The sequence below is a fragment of the Aquarana catesbeiana genome, linkage group LG02 (genome assembly GCF_042186555.1).
Source record: "Aquarana catesbeiana isolate 2022-GZ linkage group LG02, ASM4218655v1, whole genome shotgun sequence".
Classification (NCBI taxonomy): Eukaryota; Metazoa; Chordata; class Amphibia; order Anura; family Ranidae; genus Aquarana; species Aquarana catesbeiana.
Window position 1 is genome coordinate 148428018 of NC_133325.1, and position 26037 is coordinate 148454054.

At 43.5% G+C, this 26037-nt stretch overlaps 1 long non-coding RNA gene across 1 annotated transcript in view; it reads left to right on the forward strand.

The window, feature by feature from the left end:
* The window catches only part of LOC141127313 (uncharacterized), a 45304-nt gene extending 20214 nt beyond the window's left edge, over nt 1-25090 (forward strand). The window contains exons 2-7 of the long non-coding RNA XR_012241538.1: nt 12576-12785; nt 15812-15868; nt 18217-18443; nt 22995-23108; nt 23206-23363; nt 24753-25090. This is a non-coding gene — a long non-coding RNA (uncharacterized lncRNA). The remainder of the gene's footprint in view (nt 1-12575; nt 12786-15811; nt 15869-18216; nt 18444-22994; nt 23109-23205; nt 23364-24752) is intronic.
* The last annotated feature ends 947 nt before the right edge of the window (nt 25091-26037 follow it).

A 26037-nucleotide genomic window follows, 5' to 3' on the forward strand; every position in this document is an offset into this window, starting at 1 on the left:
AGGCACTAGAACGTGTTACAATGTGGATCGCCTAGGTACACAGTGTAGCTGCCAAAACTTGAGAAGGATTAGAACTAAACTGGGTTATTCAGTGAGGAAAAGAGCAACATAATAAATTGTAACAACTCATTACAACTGATCAGGAACCATGTTTAGTGAACTGAATTATGATTGGGTGCTGCAGGTCAAGAGGTTCCATACTTTAAAGGGTAACTCCACTTTCATGGGGGAAAAAAATAGCAAATAAAGAAAAAATAATATAGCATATACAATTGCAACTCAAGTCATATTGTAATTTGGGATGCATCGAAATTTCGGCCGCCGAAACATATTGGCGGGGGCCACCCATTACAGGGGTGTTGTCAGGGCCGATCCTAGACAGGTGCAGTTCACACAGGCGCCACAGAGGTGGGGGTGCTGATGCGCCAGAGTGCTCCCCTCCATCCCTCTCCTCCTCTCTTTGTCTGTGTCGAGAGGCGGCTCTCCCCGCCGGTCTCCGCCACCATGTTTCCCAAGCCCGTCCCCCCTCCCTCCTCCTGTCAGAGGAGGAGAGCGAAGCAGCCGGAGATCGGAGCGGCTGTCTCTGTGTGGAGAGAGACTAGCCGCGCAGTGACGTCGCTGAGGGGGCAGTCCGTTCCTGCAGTGACATGTGTTCTCCTCCTCTCTGTCTTAACTCCTGCCTGCTGTGATCTGTTCTCCACCTGTTCTCCCATCTGTTTTTATGTACTGTAATGGAGGAGGGAGATTGGTTTGTCCTGGGGAGTCTGTACTAATGGAGAGGGGGGGGGGGTTTGTCCTGGGGGGATCTGTACTAATGGAGGGGGGTTGTCCTGGGGGGTCTGTACTAATGAAGGGGGGGGTTTGTCCTGGGGGTTCTGTACTAATAGAGGGGGATTGGTTTGTCCTGGGGGGTCTGTACTAATGGAGGGGGGGTTTGTCCTGGGGGGTCTGTACCAATGGAGGGGGGGTGGTTTGTCCTGGGTGGTCTGTACTAATGAAGGGGGGTGGTTTGTCCTGGGGGAGGTATCGCTGGGTCAGGTGAGAGGGCCGATCGGCCATTATCTACTAACGTCCATAGGAACTGCAGTCTCTGATCATCTCCTGTACTATGTCTGCAGTCTCTGATCATTTCCTGTACTATGTCTGCAGTCTCTGATCATCTCCTGTACTATGTCTGCAGTCTCTGATCATTTCCTGTACTATGTCTGCAGTCTCTGATCATTTCCTGTACTATGTCTGCAGTCTCTGACCATCTCCTGTACTATGTATGCAGTCTCTGACCATCTCCTGTACTATGTCTGCAGTCTTTGACCATCTCCTGTACTATGTCCCCATTCTCTGACCATCTCCTGTACCATGTCCCCAGTCTCTGATCATCTCCTGTACCATGTCCCCAGTCCCTGACCATCTCCTGTATAAAAATATTTTTTAAAAACAGTAATTTACAGTATCGGTCAGTTTTGGTATCGGTTTCGGTTTTCGGCCTAGTGTATTTTTTATTTTCGGTATCGGTTTCGGCACCAAAAAACCCATTCGGTGCATCCCTAATTGTAATTGAACGTTATAAAAAAAATACCTTTCTTTTTCAATCTTCAGCTTTGTCATTTTTTGAAAATGCAATGCAATATGGCTACCTGGAGGTATTCTATACACAGAATGTGTACAAAACGCCCCCCAGAAACATCATTTCCTGCTTGTGTGACTGACTCACTGATTTTCCCAGAAGTCTACACTAATATACAAGTCAGATTTCAGGCATCCCCTACAACAAAAATGTCATGTTTGGTGAGATACTCCCAATAGGAAATCACTTCTAAAGGGATGCCGGCCCAGCAGCTTTCCCCGTTGGAGCCCTGCAGGTGCACAGCTGATTGATAATTATGAAACCACTCCCATTAGATTCACTTTCCCACACGGACACAGCCAAACACACAAGGATTTCTCCAGAGTATAAAAAGGTAGGAATTTGCAACAAAGTTTGTTAAAATGCTTGCAATGTACATAGATCACCCAGAGGGGAATGTTTTTTACTCAACAAAAGTGGAGTTACCCCTTAAGCCTAGTACACACGATCAGAAAAGTTGAAGAAAAATACCGCTTTTCGATTGTACGATAATCTGATCGTTAATGCACAGCTTTCAAGAGCTGATCACGAGCGTTCGTTGAATTTATCTGAAGGGACAAACACAATTTTTTTTCCTCGTACGATACCAGTTTGTACGATTTTCGTTTAACCTCTTGCCGACCAGCTGCCGTCGTTATACGGCAGCAGGTTGGCACGGCTGCACAAACCGCCGTAGGTGGCGCCAGAGCCAATGCGCGATGTACGCTGGCCACCCATGATCGCTCCATAGAGAGCCACAACGGGGATCTGTGTATGTAAACAAACAGATCCCTGTTCTGACGGGAGTAGAAAGGGATCTGCTGTTCCTAGTTATCAGGAACAGCGATCTCTCTCCCTCTACTCAGTGTCAGTACACTCCCCCCACAGTTAGAAACACTCCCTAGGACGCACTTAACCCCTTGATCGCCCCCTAGTGTTAACCCCTTCCCTGCAAGTGACATTTATACAGTAATCATTGGCTATTTTTAGCTCTGATCGCTGTATAAATGTAACTGGTCCCAAAAAAGTGTCAAAAGTGTTCGATCTCTCTGCCGCAATGTCGTAGTCCCTCTAAAAATCGCTGATCACCGCCATTACTAGTAATAAATAAATAAATAAAAATGCCATAAATATATCTCCTATTTTGTAGACGCTATAAATTTTGCACAAACCAATCAATATATGCTTATTGCGATTTTTTTTTTTTTAACCAAAAATATGTATTTATATAATACATATTGGCCTAAACTGATGAAAAAATTATTTTTCTTTATTTTTTGGATGTTTATTATAGCAAAAAGTAAAAAATATTGTTTTTTTCCAAAATTGTTGCTCTTTTTTTGTTTATAGCGCAAAAAATAAAAACCGCAGAAATGATCAAATACCACCAAAAGAAAGCTCTATTTGTGGGGAAAAAAAGGACGTCAGTTTGGGTGCAACATCACACGACTGCGCAATTGTCAGTTAAAGCGACGCAGTGCTGTATCGCCAAAAATGGCCTAGTCATTAAGGGGGCAAATCCTTCCGGGGCTGAAGTGGTTAATCAAGACAGTTTTCGTCCGAAAAAAATCAGAACAACAAAACTATGCGTGTTAGGAAACAAAAGAATACATTACAATACAATACAATACAATTGCATCACTTCCAAAGTTGTATTCTGTCGTAAGTTGAGTAACCTCTTCATTTTTGATATGAGACTAGCATGCAAAAAAACTCTCATTGTGTGTACAGGCCTTTAGACAGTGGGGCTGATTTACTAAAACCGGAGAGTGCAAAATCTGGTACAGCTGTGCATGGTAGCCAGTCAGCTTCTAACTTTAGCTTGTTCAATTAAGCTTTGACAATAAAATCTGGAAGTTGGTTTGTTACTGTGTAAATCTGCACCAGATTTTGCGCTCTCCAGTTTTAGTAAATCCCCAGTGACATCATTCTTCTTAGACCTTGGGAGTGTTCAGTAGATCAAATCTCACATAATGATGGTCCAGCACAGTGCAGGAGCATCTTTTCCTGACAGTTGAGCTACTCAGCCCTCCCTGTAATCTTGCCAGATTTAGCGTGACATCATCCTAGGCCCAATGTGCGTGGAAGCCGGGTGTAAGGTAAGTACATTTAACAAGTTGTTTCCCTACTGGTTTTAATTTCATTTATTGCAACATTTTGGCAAAAGCACAGTTTATTTTGTGCATGGTCCGACTAAAAAGCCAGAGTTGCTGTCTGTCTGTCTGTCTGTCTGTCTGTCTGTCTGTCTGTCTGTCTGTCTGTCTGTCTGTCTGTCTGTCTGTCTGTCTGTCTATCTATGCTTTTAAGTGTATTGTGGGTTGTCAGCGCTCGGGACAAGGCAAGTAATGTGCGAGGTGTACGATGCAGAATGCAGTACATGGGGTGCAGGGTATCGGTGAAGGGTGCAGGTCACCGCAGGACATGGGTTGCAGGAGAAGGGTGCAGAACACAGGACATTGGGTGTAGGGTACAGAAGAAGAGTGCAGGTCACTTCAGGACATGGGTGCAGAAAACGGGGTGCAGGGGAAGAGTACAGTGTGCAGAATGCAGGACATGGGGTGCAGGGTGCAGAGCGCAGGATATGGGGTGTTGGAGAGGGGTACAGGACATGGGGTGCAGAATGCAGGACATGGGGTGCATAAGGGTGCAGGACATGGGGTGCAGGGTACAGAACACAGGACATGGGGTGCAGAACACAGGACATGGGGTACAGGGTACAGAACACAGGACATGTGGTACAGAACACAGGACATGGGGTGCAGGGTACAGAACACAGGACATGGGGTGCAGGGTACAGAACACAGGACATGGGGTGCAGAATACAGGACATGGGGTGCAGGGTACAGAACACAGGACATGGGGTGCAGGGTACAGAACACAGGACATGGGGTGCAGGGTACAGAACACAGGACATGGGGTGCAGGGTACAGAACACAGGACATGGGGTGCAGGGTACAGAACACAGGACATGGGGTGCAGGGTACAGAACACAGGACATGGGGTGCAGGGTACAGAACACAGGACATGGGGTGCAGGGTACAGAACACAGGACATGGGGTGCAGAACACAGAACACAGGACATGGGGTGCAGGGTACAGAACACAGGACATGGGGTGCAGGGTACAGAACACAGGACATGGGGTGCAGGGTGCAGAACACAGGACATGGGGTGCAGAACACAGGACATGGGGTGCAGAACACAGGACATGGGGTGCAGAACACAGGACATGGGGTGCAGAACACAGGACATGGGGTGCAGAACACAGGACATGGGGTGCAGAACACAGGACATGGGGTGCAGGGTACAGAACACAGGACATGGGGTGCAGGGTACAGAACACAGGACATGGGGTGCAGAACACAGAACACAGGACATGGGGTGCAGGGTACAGAACACAGGACATGGGGTGCAGGGTACAGAACACAGGACATGGGGTGCAGGGTACAGAACACAGGACATGGGGTGCAGGGTGCAGAACACAGGACATGGGGTGCAGAACACAGGACATGGGGTGCAGAACACAGAACATGGGGTGCAGAACACAGGACATGGGGTGCAGAACACAGGACATGGGGTGCAGGGTACAGAACACAGGACATGGGGTGCAGGGTACAGAACACAGGACATGGGGTGCAGAACACAGGACATGGGGTGCAGGGTACAGGAGAAGGGTGCAGCAGGACATGTGGTGCAGAATGCAGGACATGGAGTAAAGGGTGCAGGAGAAGGGTGCAGTAATGCAACCCCCCCCCCCCCCGTGTCCTGTTGCATTTCCTGTGCATCTTCCCCAGCAGTGTCTGAGAGCAGAGGGCAGCTTGTGTGCATAAAACATGTCCCTCCTTAGCTGGCTGCTTTGCAGGCTTGCCCTGTTTTTACTACTGTAAAGTAGTCCTTTTTCTCAGCACCTTGTGGGGTTCTTTGGGACAGTGACGAGGCAGCGCTATGTTGGAGATTCGGTCCCGCTCTTTCCTCTCTGTTCTGCCAGAGGGCTCTGCAGGGACACAGGCAGCTGTGGGTGGAAGCAGGAGTCAATGCTGACAGAAATGCAGTCACTGAAAGGAGAATTAGAAAGATTGGAAACTTAGTGAGGTAAGTCCTCTCATGTCACACTCAGTCCTGCCCCCCTCCCAATGTCTGCCCCTGACTTCACAGATCGGGTGTCGCCGCCGCCTCCTTCTCTACTCCCCTCACCCTCCCGCCAGACCCTGCTCTGAGACACATTCCTGCCTGATTATGGGGTGGATTTACTAAGGGCACTTTGCAAAGTGCTGTTGCTTCAGAGCTTAGTAAATGAGGTAAAGCTTCACTTTGCAAAAGTACCCAATCATGTACAAGGAAAATTTAAATAAAACTGCATTTCTGCTTGCACATGATAGAATGATGAAAGCCAGCAGAGCTTCTTCTGCCCATGCTGGTCAGGGGCTCCGGCTCCCTCAAAGCCAAGCCCCATGTCAAGAGATGAGGGAAAGCCCGACCTACCAGCCGCCACTGGGCGGAAAAATTATTCAGACCAACAGTAAGAATGGTCTGACAAGAGCCCAGGCGCCAAGACGCACCTAGAGTATGCTGTCCAGTTCTGGGCACCAGTCCTCAGGAAGGATGTACTGGAAATGGAGCGAGTACAAAGAAGGGCAACAAAGCTAATAAAGGGTCTGGAGGATCTTAGTTATGAAGAAAGGTTGCGAGCACTGAACTTATTCTCTCTTGAGAAGAGACGCTTGAGAGGGGATATGATTTCAATTTACAAATACTGTACTGGTGACCCCACAATAGAAATAAAACTTTTTTGCAGAAGAGAGTTTAATAAGACTCGTGGCCACTCATTAAAATTAGAAGAAAAGAGGTTTAACCTTAAACTACGTAGAGAGTTCTTTACTGTAAGAGCGGCAAGGATGTGGAATTCCCTTCCACAGGCGGTGGTCTCACCGGGGAGAATCGATAGCTTCAAGAAACGATTAGATAATCACCTGAATGACCGCAACATACAGGGATATGTAATGTAATACCGACACATAATCACACACATAGGTTGAACTTGATGGACTTGTGTCTTTTTTCAACCTCACCTACTATGTAACTATATGTAACTATGTGACACCATTTCTAGTCACCATGACGACCTGTCGAGCCCTATATGTATACACACTGACCAGCTATAACTTTATGACCACCCACCTAACGTTGAGTCAGTCCCCTTTTGCCACCAAAACAGCCCTGACACCTTGAGGCATGGTCTCTACAACACCTTTGAAAGTTTCCTGTGGTATCTGCCACCAAGCTGTCAGTAACAAGTCCTTTAAGTCATGTACATTGCAAGGTGGGGCCTCCATGGATCGGACTTGTTTTTCCAGCACTTCCCACAGATGCTCAGTTGAATTGACTTCTGGAGAATTAGGAGGCCAAGTCAACAGCTCAAACTTGTTGTGTTCCTCAAACCTTTCTTGAATCATTTTTGCTGTACGGCAGGGCAGATGTATGTATTAACGCTCCTGGCAGTATTCCCGGGTGTGGCTCGGGGTTAAATTTTAGTACCATTAGCGGTAACCCCGAGCCACACTTGGGATTGCATTGCAGAATCCTGGTACAGCATACTTACCTTGTCACCAGGATCCTGCGATGTCCCCCCCCGCTGTTTCCTCTGCCAGATCATCCGCACGATGCTCTGTGTTCCGGACTTCGTTCCCTGTGATTGTCGCGACACGTGGGGGCGGAGCCCAGCGGCAAATTCAAAAAGTACAAAAAACATAACACCTACAGTACACTGTAATCGTACAGATTACATCTGTATCAAATTATTTCACATCCCTTTTGTCCCCAGTGCTTTCTCCAGTGCCCTGCATGCAGTTTTATATTATATATACTGTTCTTTCTGCCTGGAAACTTGAGATTGTCCATAGCAACCAAAAAGTGTCCCTTTACGTTAAAAGTGGTTTTAGACCAGCTAGAAAACAGCGATAGTAAATTAGAACACTTGCAGAATTGAGAGATAGTGATTCGTGGAGAAATGTATTGTATTATTATTATATTATTATTTTTTATAATTATAGTTATTTATTATATTATAATTTATGATTTCGTGTTTCAAACTTTATCATACCCGAGATGTCTACTTGACTCTTGTTTGGACAGATTAAAGTGAGTTATTCCTAAAAATGACAGGCCTAAAATATAAAATGCCAACTTTCTATGCAAAACAATTGTACCGACTTGAGATTCAAAAATCTGACGTAATCATACCGCCAGGGAGGCTACAAGTCTTTTCTTGCTGTACACTTTACGCAATGATGATATGAAGTTAATATACCTCCACCCTAGATGCCCAGCAAAACTTGAAAAATGATGGGAACCCTGGTTGGCTTCCCCAGGTCTGGCTCCACTGGATTTGGTGTTGCATAAATGATTGTAACTCTATAAGCAGCCTGGGGGCAGTACGTACATCCCTGGAAGTTGAGCTTATAACCGTTTATATTCTGGAAATTCCTGAGACTTATACCCTATTTGGATATGTGTTTCATGATATTTTCAAGTATTGTATGTCTAAATGTTTAACCGCTTTAATTCCGCCCTATAGCAGTTTTACTGCTACAGAGCGGCACCTGTGCACTGGATCACGTATAGATATGTGATCTGACACTTATGGGTAGGGGGCCGGCAGCTCTCTTCCACTGTCATTACACACAGTGGAAACTGATCATCAGGTGTCGGGTACTCGATCCCCGCCGGCACCCGCCGATCATCAGGGAGAAAGACAGAACTGTGATCTGCTTATGTAAACAAGGCAGATCGCTGTTCTGATGGGGAGATAGAATTTGTGTCCCTGCAAAGGATAAAATAAATTCCATCTCTGTCCCTAGTAAAGGCACCTCACACAGTATAGTAAAAGACTAGCTAGGCACACGGTTAACCCTTTTATCACCCCTGATGTTAACCCCTTCCCAGTCAGCATCATTAGTACAGTGAAAGTGCATATGTTTAGCAATGATCACTGTATTGTTGTCACTGGTTCGCAAAAGTGTCAGTTAGTGTCAAAATGATCACCAATATTACTAGTCAAACAATAAAAAAATTTAAATATCCCATAGTTTGTAGGCGCTATTTTTTTTTTTTTTTTTTTTGTGCAACCAATCAATATACGCTTATTGGTATTTTTATTACTATTACTGGTATTATTATTATTTATAAAGAAATTAGATTAAAAAAAAAAAAAAATGTATGCATAGAATGCATAATGATAAAAAACCTTCTGCCTTTACAACCACTTTAATGCTAAGTTGTTTTATAGTGTGTTAGGCATTTGCATGCATAGAAGATGCTGCTAGCCCATGGAGGCTGCCATACAGACATCACGCAAAATTCTAGTCTAATAGCTGTCTTGCTAATCTAGTGGGGGTGATTTACTAAAGGCAAATAGGCTGTTCACTTTGCAAGGGAATTTGTCCCAGAGCTTAGTGAATGAGGTGACATTCTGCTGACTTCTATCATCCAAACGTTTGCAAGCACAAATGCTGTTTTCTGTTTTGTTTTCCTGCCACGTGATTGGGTATTCTTTGCTAAATTAAATTTTACTGCATTTGCAAAGCTCTGGTGCAAACTCCTACGCAAAGTGCATCTTCCCTTGCAAAGTGAACAAGCCTATTTGCCTTTAGTAAATCAACCCCAGTGTCTTCAGTACTTTGAGTCATCCATCCATAGACACAAATAGAAAAAGTTCTGAGTCCGGTTGCTGCATGCTTGTTTGGGTTCAATATCTCAAAGTATAGACCTAGAACAGCCAGACAAGTAGCATTTTTTTTTAGGCGGAGGCTAACAATCAGTAGTGGTTGGTGCTAAATATTTTGGGGGGGGGGGACTAGCGCGAGCCCCCCCCCCAGGTTGGACAATCGCCGCAAGCATACCTCCACACCCACCACGCTTGAGACGATCACCACAAACTGCCCCCCCCCCCTCGCAGGAGACAAATGGTGGACAAGGTAAGGCGGTGATTGCTGCAAGCACTGGACCCCCCCTTTGGGCAGCAGAAACAAACCTTAGGAGACAGGGGGAATGAAGAGCTGACCCATTCTTCTTTCTGTTCTCTTCCGGGCTGAACAGGAAGTGTCCTAAGACATGATTGGCCAGTGTGTCCTGAGACCCGATTGGGAGTCCTAAGACTCCCTGGCCAATTGGGTCTCAGAAGCTGCTTCCTGATTGGCTGGGAGGAGAATCAGGAAGACCATAGCGAATATTCATTCTCTATTGTCACACAACGAGCCCACCCTTTTTTTAATCCTATTCGAGCCTCAGTCTCTAATCACGTGCTTCAAAAAAAAAAAACAACCCTATTGGAATCCATGCGTCCGGCGCCCCGCATGTAGAATAGGGGGCCGGACGCATAGATGGGGGGGGGGGGGGGGGGGGGGGGCACCCCTGCGCCCTGCATTATGGGCCACCACTGCTAACACTATTAGGCCCAACACTCTCTCAGCGCAAGCTTAAGGTCAGAAAAATTCCAAGTCCAAAACTGCAACCACAGAACAAGGGAACCATAGAGAAGCTGTAGAAATGTCATCTCAAGACGGCTTGCCAAAGAATCATACTTTCCCAATATCTTCCCCCTGGAGAACCAGTAATTTAATCAGCTTTACTTTCTGTGAGGTTTAATATAACAGCTTGCACTATAGATTATCTGTGATAGTAGTAGGTGTCACTGTAAACCCCAAAGTCACCATGCTGTGTTGTATATAATTTATGATGCCATTGTGATGTGTTTCTGCTTAGTGTTGTGCGCAGAAGGGACCCATTACCAGCAGTATGAAATCCAAATGGCTTTAAACCAAAGACAGAGCAGTTATCAAGCTGTGATACTGTAACTATTACCATGAGCTGATCATGTATTACATTTGTACGGCAACATGATGCACTTCAGAGTCTTCTTTCTCGCTGTTATGTCACACTGCAGCCGTGCTTAGAAAATGCATGTATAATTACATGTGCAAAGAAACAGTTTATCATTTTAATGAGGCAACTAACCCACCTATTTCAAGGATAATATAGGTGCTAAACCAAAGATAAATCTACAGAATAAGGTAGTTAGTGCATGGAAATCACTGGTAATTAAAATACAGAGCATTCCAATGATATTTGAAAGCATTAACCAAAATGCTTCTGCGTATGTGGACTATTTACGGCTATAGAGAATGGGCAATTTGCTTAGACAATACAGTATGTAATTACATTACCTAAGCAAAAGGCAGGTAGATCGACAGACAGACAGACATGTACATAGACAGACAAATAACTGTGCGTCTGCCGGTCTGTATTCAGTACAGAAACAAAGCAAAGGCTTATGTGGTAGGGCTCTGCTACATGACTTTCAGGAGATTAATGATGAATTGGGCAAAATTGGAGCCAATGCGTGCCCTTGTTGACAGCCCCAGCTCGACAAAAGTTGATTGAACAATCGACTTTTGTCAAAAGTGCCAATGAATAATGGCCGGCCAACCACTGATTGCATCTAATCAGATGATGAGCTGCCAAATACAAGCCAATTGGGTCCAAGTAATGACTCTGTCCACATTTTGATGACTTGAAAAAATCCATGTCCAGCGCCCCTACACCGCTACCTTTTGGAGATTACAATAGCAGACAGGGAAGATCTGTCCATTCACACTAGAGAGATGTGTTTTTGTTTTGTTAGATTTCCTAACACTAAAATCGCTACATCTACAGACATCCATGATCTAACACTAACCTATCTAGCTCTATAAAGAAGAAATCCGTATACATACCTTTTTTGAAGCCGATCCGACCCGGATCGGCTTCAAAAAAGGTATGTATACTGATTTCTTCTTTACAGGGTTAGATAGGTTAGTGTTAGATCGTCGATGTCTCTAGATGTGGAGAGTGTTAGGTCCCTTTCATATTTGTACGACGTCCTACGATTTGGGACTGCAAAGTCGCATGACAAGTCGTTCCCCATGATTTCCAATATCTACCATTCATATTAGTAAGACTTCATGTCGTGCCGACTTCAAAGTAGTCCCTGCACTACTTTGGTCCGACTTTGATCCTACTTCAGCCCATTGAATATCACTGAAGCTGGATCAAAGTCGGATCGCCGTCTTAACTGATCCGAATTTGGCATGCGACTTGTGCTCTGATGATCTTGAAGGGAAACTCCATGCCAAATAAAGAAAAACGGCATGGGTTCCCCCTCTAAGAGCATACCAGGCCCTTCAGTCTGGTATGGTTTTTAAGTGGAACCCCCACGCCAAAAAAACTGCATGGGGGTCCCCCCAGAATCCATACCAGACCCTTATCCGAGCACACAGCCTGGCATGCTCCTGAACCGTACCAGGCATGCCCTCAACATGGGAGGTGGGTGCTTTGAGGCAGGGGGGCCCTGCACCCCCCCACACCAAAGCACCTTGTCCCCATGTTGATGGGGACAAGGGCCTCTTCCCGACAACTCTAGCTGTTGGTTGTCGGGGTCTCTGGGCGGGGAGCTTATCAGAATCTGGAAGCCCCCTTTAACAAGGGGACCCCCAAATCCCCAGGCCCCCCACCCTATGTGAATGAGTATCGAAAACATTGTACCCCTACCCATTCCCCTAAAAAAGCCAGTGGATCCCGGTGCCCCAGCAAAGCTTGTGAGACACGGAAGTGAGGGGAGAGAATAGCTGCTGGATGGAATGAGGGCTCAGGTAAGTATAAGGCGGGGGGGAGAGCCTTCATGCAAGGTAAAAATGATTAGGCTTTTGAACCACCTTAACATTTCATTACCACGTGGTTAATGATATCTCATGTAGCTGAACAAAAATAAATGAGGATGTTCAATACATAATAACCCATAATAATCCAATCCGAAATAAAATCTTAATGGATCTGGCTACAAATTCATGTGATTGGCTGCTACATGTTTATTATGCACTGTGTATCAGAAACATTTTTTTTTTCCATAAAATAGCTCCACTTTTTTTTTTTCCCTCTCAGCACCCTCCTTCGGCCCCTTTTGGTCATTTCCTGTCTGCATGCACCTGCTCCAGGTTGGCTGTGTATCTTTGCATCGGACTGATTTCTTGACGGTGACAATGGTGGATCATGTCTGCAGAATGTGTTTCAAACAGCTGCTTGTACAGGATGACAATACATCATCATGGATATTTTCCACTCGCACTCTTTCCTGGATGAGCCTGGAATATGGTGGGTGCTGTAACAAAACCAGTTGGTTAACGTGCAAAAATGTGTATGTCGCTAGCCCACCACAAATCCATTTAAAAGTACAGGGTTTTATTAAAGCAATCCCATTGTGTAAGTGCAATGTTTCAGAGTCACGCAGGACCGCTTTGTCAAGTATGTGATAAATGAAATGTAATGCAATAGACAAGAATTTAAATCACCAATCGGAGAAGAGAAAACATCAAAAGCGAACCCCCCCTTGACCTCTGACATCATAATTACATTATAAACCTATAATTTAAGAAAATCATAGCCAGTTTAAACCTTATATCACATGTATACCACAATGGCATAGTAAACATAATAGTGGAAAGAGGAGCCAGGGTATTCTACCACATCAAACACGCACCTCTGCAGCCTTACAGAATTGCTACCCCTTACAAAAAAGGTGGTTCAGGCTTCAAATGTAGAACAAAAACAAAAAAGTCTTTGCAAGATAAAGGCTTAAGGTGCTAATATGCATCACATACTAGCAGATTATGAAAGACTTACCTTGGAACGAAGCCTACCAGTGGCGCGCTGTCACCACTGCAGAGACTTCTATCTTCACCCGGTCTTCCTTCTGGGTTCACAGCCAGCGGCTGCTTGAATGGTGGAGCTGTGATGTTGTTCTTCCCGCGGCCTTTCCACGGAGCTCTGGAGGAACGGCACGGGTATGCCGGTCCTTCAGCACACATGCGCCGGTGACGTCACCGGCTGCTGCTCACTAGAATATCTCCACTTTAAGACCAGACTTTTTTCTGACAATTGTTTACAAATAAAAATCTGTATTTTTTGCTAGAAAATTACTTAGAACCCCCAAACATTATATATTTTTTTTTAGTAGGGATTAGAGCTGCACGATTAATCGTTAAAAAATCATGATCTTGATTCAACCCCCCTCACGATCCTAATCAGCCATTTCCGTGATTCAATGTAAACAGTGCAGAGCCGAGCTGTCAAAAGCTGGCAAATGTTTATCAACATTCCTCAGTGCGGAGAGATAGAAAAGAGAAGAGATACAATGTAACATGTATTTCCTGTAGATCAAAGGAATGAACTTCGGTCGGTCAGTTTAACCACTTAAAGACTAAACCTTTTTCTGACACTTGTTGCTTACAAGTTAAAATCAGTATTTTTTGCTAGAAAACGACTTGGAACCCCCAAATATTATATACATTTTTTTTAGCAGAGACCCTAGAGAATAAACAGTATGTTACCCTGCAAGGATCGTGATAGAATTTTATTAGAAACAAAAAAATTGTGATTCTCATTTTATCCAGAATTGTGCAGCTCTAGCAGTGACCCCAGAGAATAAAATGGTGGTCGTTGCAATATTTTATGTAACACTGTATTTGCACAGCAGTCTTTCAAAAATTTTTGGAAAAAAAACCAAAAACACTTTAATGATTTAAAAGAAAAACAGTAAAGTTAACCCAATGTTTTTGTATAATGTGAAAGATGATGTTACGCCGAGTAAATAGATACCTAACATGTCATGCTTTAATATTGTGCATGCTCGTACAATGGCGACAAACTAGGGTACTTAAAATACTCCATAGGCAACGCTTTACAATTTTTTACAGGTTACCTGTTTAGAGTTACAGAGGAAGTCTAGCACTAAAATTATTGCTCCAGCTCTAATGATCATGGCGATACCTCACATGTGTGGTTTGAACACTGTTTACATATGCGGGCGCGACTTACATATGCGTTCGCTTCTGCGCGTGAACTCAGGGGGATGGGGGCGCTTTAAATTTTTTTTCTTATTTGTTTTACTTTTTATTTTTATTTTTTACACTGTCCCTTAATTTTTTTTTTTTTTTTATCACTTTTATTCCTATTACAAGGCGTGTAAACATCCCTTGTAATAGAACTAAGCAGGACAGGTCCTCTTCATTAAGAGATCTGGGGTTTAAAAAGACCCCAGATCTTTAATTTACCTTTAAAAGCAATTAAAAAAAAAAAAGTAATTCTCCCTTTAAGGCCGAGAGGTGGAAGTGACGCCAGACATCGCTCCGGTCCTCCAAGCGCATTGAGCCCAGTGGAGGCTATCTTGCCCCAGCTCAGCTTCCTGCCCAGGCGTTCGATGAATCGGATCAGCTCCGGGCTTACCGACAGGTCCGGTAAGCTCGGAGATGACTGGGAAGTGGCGGGAGGGGGGGCACCTCTCCCGCTGCCTATAAAAGTGATCTTGTGGTGAATCCCCCACTGAGATCACTTTTATATCAAAGCCAATCTCCTGCTGTAAATAAAGATACTGGGGTTATGGCAGCTAGCTGCTGCCATACACCCAGTATTTAACATCAAAGTAATGACGTATATTTACAGTTTGGCGGTCAGCAAGTGGTTAAACGGTGCACGTTTAGAAGATATTCATTTAACCTACAGGTAAGCTTTATTATAATAATATTCACAGATGTACAATTTTTTTTTATCTTTGTCCTATTTGTGAATTTTGGTTATTGATTTGTAAAATAAAAAATACACGTATATATTTTTTAAATGTATGCCTAAAAATAAATTTTTCCCAGTCCTTCAATTTCTAAGCTTTATTATAAGTTTACCTGTACGGTAAGAGAGTTTGCTACCGCTTTAATTGGAAGACAGCTGTCATCCTATAAGAGGAAGTGTTTGCCCAGGGACCTTCCTGGCAGGATCACTAGCTATTATTTATTTATTTATTTATTTCAGGTACTTATATAGCGCCGTCAATTTACGCAGCGCTTTACATATACATTGTACATTCACATCATTATTTTTAATGAAAGCTTTAGATTTAAAAAAGTTTGAAAACAACCAACTTTGGAAATTACACATTACAGTTTATATTGGATTTTAGTGACTGGGTTTAGATCTACTATTATTTAGCAAGAATGAGTAAGCAACAATGCAGACACATAATACATCATTTGAAACAAAGGAAAGGCAACAGTCTGTTACAGTCTACTTTGAAATTATCACTAACATTTTTGGTTTCAGAATTCACTTTTTCTTTTTCTTTTTTGCAGCTACTAAAGTCAGATAAAAACATTTTAAGGACAAAAAGTCATATGGTGAATATTCAGGTAATGAGCTCACAGTTTATTTCACTCTTTATTTACCGTCGTTCCTCTGTAAGGCTTAACCCTTTCACTGCCAGGTCCGTACGGATGTACAGAAGTGCTCGCAGGTGGCCAGGTCAGTACAGCGTACAGACCTCAATTCTCCCTCTCCTATAAGCTTATGGTCACTTCAATGACCATAAGCTTATATCAGAATTGTTCAGCAGACTCTGCTGAATAATTCTATAACTCTGATCAGCGGATTACATCCGCTGATCAGAATTATTAACCCCTAATGTGATCCCCCACCCACCCACGCTGCTGCCTCCCTGTCCCCTGCCTCTCCACCCCCGCCGCACCCTTCCATCTAAAACTGCCCCCCCACTCTCTTCTCCTATCCCCTTCTCCCCCCCAGTACTAATTACCTCCCCTCCACCCGATCCAACTCCCCTCCCCCCCCTCGCAAACCGGCTCACCGCAGACACTATCATTAGCCGGTTTCCCTCCTCTTCCACTCCTACCGGCTTCAGGTGCTGCATGGGACTTGGGGGGTCCAGATGTGTCTCCCCGCCAGTCAGATCGCCCCCCCCCCCAACTGCCCCCGCACCCCTGATCCATGGCTGCTCCAAGCGCCATCTCTCCATCCCTTCCCTCCGCCTGCATCTTCTCCCTGCACAGATCTCTGATCTCTGTCAGGCTGGGGATCACGGCGCGCGTGGGGGGGGGGGGGGGCGTGAAGATGAGGCTTGGGGGGGCTTTAGTAAACATGTGTTTACTAAACTCCCCCTGTAGAAGAGAGGGCACATGCAGCGATCACTACTGATCACTGCTATGTGCCCACTGACAGCTGATATATTGTAACCGCGAGTGTTACAATGTATCAGACTGTCATTTTCTGAATGAATGGAATCTCTATACAGATTCTCATTCAAGTAAAGTGATACAGAGAAAAGGGACTATCTTCAGTTCCATTCTCTGTCTCAAAAAAAGAGATACGGAGGTCTGTTTAGACCTCTGATATCTCACAAAAAACCACCCCCCCCCCCCCCAAAAAAAAATAAAAGTTAAGTGACATTAAAAAAAAAAAAGTAAAAAGTTATTTTTTTTAAATAAAAAATACAAAGTGCCCTTTCACACTGGCAGAGTATTTTTTTTTTTTGTCGGTGCTTTTCGGGCGCTAGCGGGGCACTTTTAACTCCCGCTAGTGGCCGAATAAAAGGTTAAAAGCACCCGCAAAGTGCCGCTGCCGCGGCACTTTGCAGGCGCTTTGGCGGCGCTGCCCATTGATTTCAACGGGCAGGGGCACTTTAGGAGCGGTGTAAAGTGAGCGGTGTATACACCGCTTCTAAAGCACCTTTTAAAGAAGCTGCTTGCAGGACTTTCACAATTTTTGAAAGCTGTAAGGGAAAAATGAAAACCTTCAGATTTTTTGAGAAATTTGGATATTTACATTTTTGCGTACGTTCGATTTTCACCATTTTATAAAAAGGCGCAATGTAAAAATAAAAACTTTTTGTTACTTATTAACTCCATACAGGTTAAAATTTTATATTTCGTAAGGATTTAGCAGGAATTTTGTAAAATTAGCTGTGTTTTTAACTGCTAATAATGGTTTTAGTGTATTTTTTGCCAATATATTGGTTCAATAAACATTTGCGCAAATACCGCAGGGTCTAAAAAAACCTGTAGCACCTTCTTTTTATTTTAGAGGTCATATGCTTTCAGAACATATATGGTTTGTGGGGGTCTTTCACAAATTCTGAAAGTTGTAGGGGAAAAAATGAAAACCTTCAGATTTTTAGAGAAATTTGGATATTTACACTTTTGCGTCTTCAATTTTCACCATTTTGCAAAAAAGGCGCAATTTAAAAGTTACAAATATTTGTTATTTATTCACTCAATACAGGTTAAGCTTTTATATTTAGTAGGAATTTTGTAAAATTTGCTGTTTTTTTATCTGCCAATAATGGTTTTAGTGTATTTTTGCAAATATATCGGTTTGATAAACATATGCGCAAATACTGCGGGGTCCAAAAAAATCAGTAGCGCCTTCTTTTTATTCTACTTACGTGCTATAAGTGAAAAATAAAAAACAAAGGAAAAATTGCAAAAATGGTCTGGCCACCTGAGTGTACAAAATGAGTGTACAAAATGGAGCACAGGGCCTGGCAGGGAAAGGGTTAAAGAATACTAATTAAGTATGTATTCTTAAAGGGGAAAATCACCCCAAAGGGGAAGTTCTGTTTTATGTCCTCTTCCCCCCTCCTCTACCACATTCAGCACATTCAATTTTTTTTTTTTTTTGATAGGTACCCACTCCTACTTCTAGGTAATCCAAGCAGAATTTCGCCCCTCCCTCTCTTTACCTGCAGCCTTCTGGGACACATCACGGGTAGGCAGTGGGCCCATTCATAAAGCATTCAGAAGACTGCTGGACCGCGTACAAAGCGCTGAGTAGCTCTCGCATGCGCAGAGGGAAGCTGGCTGCAAAGCTGTAAGGAGTCACAGCCGGCTTCGCACAGTATACATGTCGGCGCTGGAGACCTGAAGACTGGCGAAGAACTGGCCTAGGTGGGGACATTGCTGGATCCCTGGACAGGTAGGTGGCCATTTATTAAAAGTTAGCAGATTTTAATTTTTAAAGTAATTTTTTTCTTTGTAGGGTGAAGATCCTTTTTAACTTCTTAATCCTTCCTGTTAGAAAGTGGCTATGTTCATTTATCATGATGCCCCTGTATGCAGGAACGTATCCACCCTCCCTTGCTTGTTCCTGAGATGGGCTAAGGACTATGGGATTTGCAGTGTGCATAGAGCAGTGCACATGACCGCGACTAACGTGTGCTGCTTATTCTAAACAAACAGAAGTGAGAGGGAAAAAGGAGAGGTTTGGGAGCTCACAGAGGACATTACAAGGAGGCAGAAATACACAGTAGCAAACAATTTCATGAATAAACAGATTGCAGGGCCATTAAGTGGTGGATGTGTTCGAATTATTTTTGGAGGATAAGAATATAATTTTAACCAGGGGTGGCCCGTCCATTAAGGGCGCACGGGCGCCGCCTTCCCTATCCATGCCGCCGCCCCTCCTATCAATGCGCCCGGCCCCTTACAGGACACCAGGTGCATGAATTACAGTGGCAGGGTGGGGGGAGGCTCCAATAAGCTTCAAAATAGGGTGGACTCCCGGCGCAAAGAATGTGCTCCCAGCCCACCCAGGTGTGTTAGAATAGCGAATGAATATTCGCTATTCTCTACACTGGTCCTCCTCCCAGCCAATCAGGAAGTAGGTATGTGACCCGTCACCCAATTGGCTGAAAGGACAGGCAATCCCATTGGATGCCTAGGAGGAGGGAAGGAGCCGCATGGTGGAAGCGAGGAGGAGAGGACACAGGAGCCAATGCATGCTCTCCGGATGCCGGTGTCCTGACAAACTGGCCAACTCGGCAGAAAATCGAACCACGTCACTTCCGCTTTCTTTAAACCATCAGTAATTGCTGATTTAGACAAATTGATGTTTGGAACACCGGCTACCGAATACAGTCCGGTACAGGAAGATTTTGCTGTTTTCACAGCACAGTGGCTAACGAGGACAAAGTTGTTGCCGCCTCGGTGGCGGCCATTTTCTTGGTTAGTTTCGGAGCGGAGTAACAGTCTCCACTTTATTGTGCACCAGACTCTATTCGGTTGCTGGTGTTGTGTCCAAACACCAATTTGTGAAAATAAACAGCAATTCGTGATGGTTTAAAGAAAACGGAAGTGACGTGGGTTGCTCATTCTGCCAGGTTCAGCATTTTATCAAAACACCTGCTGCCCAAATGCTCGCTGCACGGATGCCCGCCACTTAGATGGGATAAGTGCCGGGGGGGGGTTGAGGCGCCGCTGGAGGGGGGTTGGTTGTTTGCCACCCCCCACCCCCAAAAAAACCCCACCAGCCGCCACTGGCTTTAACCCATTATTTTGTGTACATTATCAAAAATCTCTGACAATTATGTCATGTTCTTATCTGCTCTGGAATAGTTTGTTACAGTCTGTCAATCTGCAATGTGGACTCCCCCCCCCTCCTCTAGTTTCTATAGAGTAGTCTGATTGTGTACTACACACCAGCAGAGAGCCGTGCTCTCCCAGCACAAGGTTTGTATGCTTTGCTCCTCCACTTGCTGGCGGTTTAGATGATGCCATCATTCAGAAAGAGCAATGATGGCACAGCTCACAATCAATGCTAGAACAGTCCACAATCAATGGGATTATCAAATGAGAGACATTGCTTACAAGTTTTGCAGCAGTGAGCAGCTTGTTATATGGATGTGTCCATGCAGGCCATGGAACAGCTACTGCAAAATAAACAGACTGGATTAGTAATTGCTCCAAAATCCAAAAAAGCTCAGCTGAACGAGAATGTCTCTAAGGGCCAGTCCACACCATAGGAACGCAGTCCAGATGTGTTCCAGATGCTTTTCTGCATGCACGTTCCAGTGCGTTTTTGATGCAATCCAGTGCATTTTTTCCTCCCTTTTTTTTACTTAACCTCAAATAAGGACATGTGTGTTCCGGTGCATTTTTGGTGCGTTCTGGTGCATTCCATAGCGTTTCTGATGCGTTTTACAGCATTCCAGTACAGTCTAGTGCAGGAAAGATGCAGCATGTTCTACTTTTTTTTCTGGAACTAGAACACACTGGAACTGCAAGCACTGGTGTAAACTTTGCCATTGAAAACCATATAACCTACTTTCCATGCATTTTGGATGCAGAAAAAAAACCACACTGGACTGCATGTGGTGTGAACTGACCCTAATACTGTCACATGGCCACCTTCACCGCTGTTTATTGGTAGTTATGTGGGGCTGTGGTCAGGGCAGAACAAAAGACTTCTGGGTAAATGGGGGAAATGCAAAAATGACTATTACCCAGAAGTCCCTTATCCTTTTATAGAAGGTGTTCATAATATTAATATCAAACAAAAATGATGACTTTTATTGAAATCCTATTATAAATGTTTTAGGATATGTCCATGCATATAACTGTATTTAAGTACATCTATCTAAACCCTTAATGAATATTCCGTTTGCTAAAAATCTATGTATCATAAATAATTGCCAGACAACTTTTCATAAAACACAGCTTTTCACCTTTCTTTTTTTTTTTTTATATTTTATTTTTTGTTGTTAAGTAGTAGTTGATCATTTTTTTTCAGCCATTTCTTGTCTACATGCACGTGTTCCAGCATTGTCTTTATGTTTTTGCTCTGCACTGGCTTTCTAAAGCAGCCCATAGATTATGTGATTTTCTTTCCTTCCAACACAAGTGGAAGGAAAATAAACCACTCAATTTCCCCATCAACACAGTCAGTAGTGAAAGGGAAATCCCTCCCACGGCGCTTTTGTGTTCTGCCGACGGGGAGCCTTCCTGGCCAGAAGAACACAATTATTACTGCTAGTGGCTATAGCCGCCATCAGTAATCGCATGTAAAAAAAATCCATCAGGCTGTTTGTGCCCAAGTCGATCGATGGATCAACTTGGGTACAACCAGCCTGCACAGATGGATTGGATCTTGGCAGATCCCTGCTGAACCGGCCAAGATTCAATCCATCTATGGTCGGCTTAACAGTGGACCTGTGCCATGTGTCACCCACGTCTAAATCAGGGGGGAATGTGGCATGGTGCACAATTGGAAGACATTTATCACCCATAACAGGAAGTGTCTGAACAAGGACCTTTATGGCAGGATCACCAGGAATTATTACAATTAAACCTGAATCCTTAAATTGATTGTAAACCCTCAACTTGTAAAACAACCCATTCCATTTAAAATAGAAATTAAAGGCAAAACATTTGTGTATCGATATAACAAAAAAGGAAAAAAAAAGAAATTCTCTCTATTTTATAAATGATCACATTTGCTCTGTTCTCAGCTGCATAAGAGGTGGGAGAGGAGAAATATCAGCACACTGAAATTCCCAGTGAAAGTCTGCGCAGGAAGGGGGGGGGGGTGTCAGGACAAATCTGATCAGTGGAGGAGAGCAGGCTGAGTTCCCAGCAGAGCTAGAGAACTCATCATGGTGTGTTCTCCTGCTTAGTGTGGTCAGTTTTTAATAAGATAGGTGACACTGATAGGTGACACTGATAGGTGACACTGATAGGTGACACTGATAGGTGACACTGATAGGTGACACTGATAGGTGACACTGATAGGTGACACTGATAGGTGACACTGATAGGTGGCACTGATAGGTGACACTGATTGGCAGCACTGATTGGCAGCACTGGTGGGCACTGATTGGCAGCACTGGTGGGACTGCACTGTTCATCAGTGCCGACGTCCCTAACACAAGCCAGTTATCGTATCTCTTCTCTCCTCACGCTGTCAGCAGGAGGAAAGAAAAGCCGATATCCAGCTTGTGTTTACATCCTGTGATCAGCTGTATTTGCTGACAGCTGATCACGTGGTAAAGGGCCGCTGTGATTGGCCGTTTACCCCAATCTGTGATCAGCTGAGTCCAAAGGACTCTGTAAATTCCTGGAGCGGTGACGTCACCCATAGACTCTAATGTCGCAGCCATTGTTGGTGCTCCGTCCTCTGTCCTGCAGTCGCTGCTCGCTGACACAGGGGAAAATAAAATAGCTGTTTTTTTGGCGGGGAGGGGGGGGTTTAACTTTTTTTCATCCATTATTGCATCTCAGTTCTGATCTCCTGTCCCTTTTTAGTCCTGTCTACATGTACTCCAGCGATGGTAGGGTGTATTTCTTGATGGTGCCAACTGTGGACCATGTCTGCATAATATGTGGTACAACAGCCACTTGTGGTCCCTGTCTAGGGTGCTTGTGATAGGGTGTCAATGCAGGAGCACACAGGGACTGGGCGATGTAGTCCTGTAACAAGAAGTACCTGCACAAGGACTTTCCTGGAAGGACCACCAGTTGTTATTTCAATGAGAGCTTCAGAATTAAAATAATGGACAATCACTTTTGAAATAACATTAACATGATAAATCCAGTTTAAAGCTTATTCGAGATTTTAATGATTGGGCTTAGATCTACTATAAGCATTTACTTATTCAAACATATATTTTATTTTTAACTCCCATTGTACAAAAATGGAGCCAAAACAAAAATCACCCATATTAACATTTACTAATTGCTTGTTTCCATGCAGTTCATGATTACAACGGTCTCTGAAGAACACAGAATGTAACACCAGGATTACTCTACACATATGACCTTGATGCACATATCACCTTTGTCATACTCTACACATATGACCTTTGTGGTAAGTTTACCCTAAAACTCTGTAATTCCTCTGTTGGTTTTGAAAATCAAAATGTAACCCCCTTACCACAGCTATACTCATATACTACTGCATATAGGAATTGCTGTCCTGTCCTGGGGCTCGTTCCATTGGCACCCTAGAACAGTGACTGAGCTGTAATGGGCAGCTCACAGACAACTATCAATGATTGGGAGCTGGTAGGACGGCCTTCCGATGGCGTCAGCGCTGTGCAGTCAATCCCAGTGACAAACAACTGTATGTACTGGAACTGTCTATGGAAGTATAAGATAAATATAGCTGTAGATAATCTGAACTGTACAAATATTTGTATACATAAAAAAATGCACTCACCGGCCACTTTATTAGGTACACCTCTTCGGTTGCTTGGTAACACAAATTGCTAATTGGAAAAATGTTGCCTGGTCCAATGAGTTGATTTCAGCTGCGACATTCAGATGGGTGGGTCAGAATTTGGTGTAAACAACATGAAAGCATGGATCCATCCCGCCTTGTATCAACGGTCCAGGCTGGTGGTGGTGTAATGGTGTGGGGGATATTTTCTTGGTATACTTTGGGCCCCTTAGTACCAATTAAAAACACCATGGCCTACTTGAGTATTGTTGCTGACCATGTCTATCTCTTTCTGACTACAGTGACAGTACCCATCTTCTAAAGGCTACTTCCAGCAGGATAAAGCACCATGTCGCAAAGCTCAAATTATCTCAAATTGGTTTCTTGAACATGACAATGAGGTCACTGTACTCCAATGGCCTCCACAGTCACCAGATCTCAATTCAATAGAGCACCTTTGTGATGTGGTGAAATGGGGGAGTCACATCATGGATGTGCAGCCGACAAATCTGCAGCAACTGCGTGATGTTATCATGTCAATATGGACCAAAATCTGAGGAATGTTTCCAACACCTTGTGGAATCTATGCCATGAAGAATTAAGGGAGTTCTGAAGGCAAAAGGGGGTTCAACCCGGTACTAGTAAGGTGTACCTAATAAAGTGGCTGGTGAGTCTAAGTGTAAAATAAAGAGTGTACATTTAAAAGTATTTTTTTTTCTGCTTGTAGGTTTTAAGTGGTTTTGCACAAATAAGCTCTAGTATTTCCATTATGACCCCAAAAAAACAAATTAAAGCAGAGCTAAAGTCTCAGTTTAAAAAAATGAGAGCAGCCAGGCTTTTCGTTGCAGAAGAGACATCCAGTGTCTGGATGTGAACAACCTACTCATAACATTGACAATTCTATGTATCCTACTGCTATGTGGAAGCAGCTATTGGATGAAAAAAAATAAAAAATGATAATGTAAAAAAAGTTTTAAAGACACTTTGTCACATTGTCCCTTCAGGGCTGATGCAACTCCAGAAATCCAACTCTGTTCCTTCCTATGTTGCACCTGACACTAAAATATCTAGTGCCAAAGCCTAGAGGTGGTGATGTCACTCCCTCTAACTACCACAAAATACCCTAAAGGTTTTTTGTGGCAGTTGCAATGCAAAAAAGAACAGTTGAGGATTACTGGGGAGGTGGGTATCAGTGGGTCACGGTTTTGGCTTTACACAAAAACGGACATTTTGCCATATATGTAAAATGACCTTGTCTTTTTTAAAAACTCTGTTTATTTGTTTGCTGTCTAGGTCCCTATTATGGACCTTTCCCTTACTTGCTGTTCCAATGAACGGGACGTAAAGAGAAGCTCTCCAACAGGACTCAGGACAACAGTAATAGCCTGAATATATTTAACCATTTCAATACTGGGCACTTTCACCCCCTACCTACCCAGGCCAATTTTCAGCTTCCAGCGTGATCACACTTTGAATGACAATTGCGCGGTCATGCAACAGTGTACCCATATGACATTTTTATCTTTTTTTCACACAAATAGAGCTTTCTTTTGGTGGCAATCACCACTATGTTTTTTTGTTTTTTGCTAAATAAACTAAAAAAGACAGAAAAAAAAAAAATGTTTTGCTCTCAGGACAGTACACATACCCTCCAAATGCCCCTTTTTTGGAAAGTAGTTCGTCTGAGGCATGGCGAGTTTTTTGAAGTTGTAATTTTTTGTCATAATATTTTGGAAAATAAAGAAATTTAAAAATAATTGTTTTTTTTTCACAATTTTGTTTTACATACTGTCACCAGTGCAGTACAGCGTCATCATATAACTAGTGTGGCGATGATCAGGGACACTGACTGGTGACCGTATGTAAAAAAAAAAAAAAGGAATCAGCCACTTGCTTACTGGGCACTTAAACCCCCTTCCTACCCAGGCCAATTTTCAGATTTCAGTTTGCACTTTGAATGACATTGCGTGGTCATGCAACACTATACCCATATGAAATTTTTATAATTTTTTTCACACAAATAGAGCTTTCTTTTGGTGGTATTTAATCACCACTGTTTTTTTTTAATTTTTTGCTAAACATACAAAAACAGAACGAAAATTTTGAAAAAAACAGTTTTCATAGTTTGTTATAAAATTTTGAAAACAGGTAATTTTTCTCCTTCACTGGTGTGCGCTGATGAGGCTGCACTGATGGGCACTGATAGGCTGCACTGATGGGCACTGATAGGCTGCACTGATGGGCACTGTTAGGCTGCACTGATGGGCATTGATAGGCTGCACCCTCCCAGCAATTTAGGCTCACGCTGTAACCATCTTTCGTCTATAGTGCAGGCGGGAAGAGGTTAATTTTTTTTCAATTGTTTGTTTTTCTTTCTCTTTTTTTTACGATTTTTTTTAAACACACTGTGAACAGTGCAATACAGTGTTACCATAGTAACACTACTACTCTGGGGAAGTGATCAGGATTTTTTTTTACACATTATGATTGCTTATACCATTTCATATTGAATTTCATTTGTATAATGAACCATTTTTACTGAATGAAACTGATTGTTGTGATTAGCTATGATTGGCCA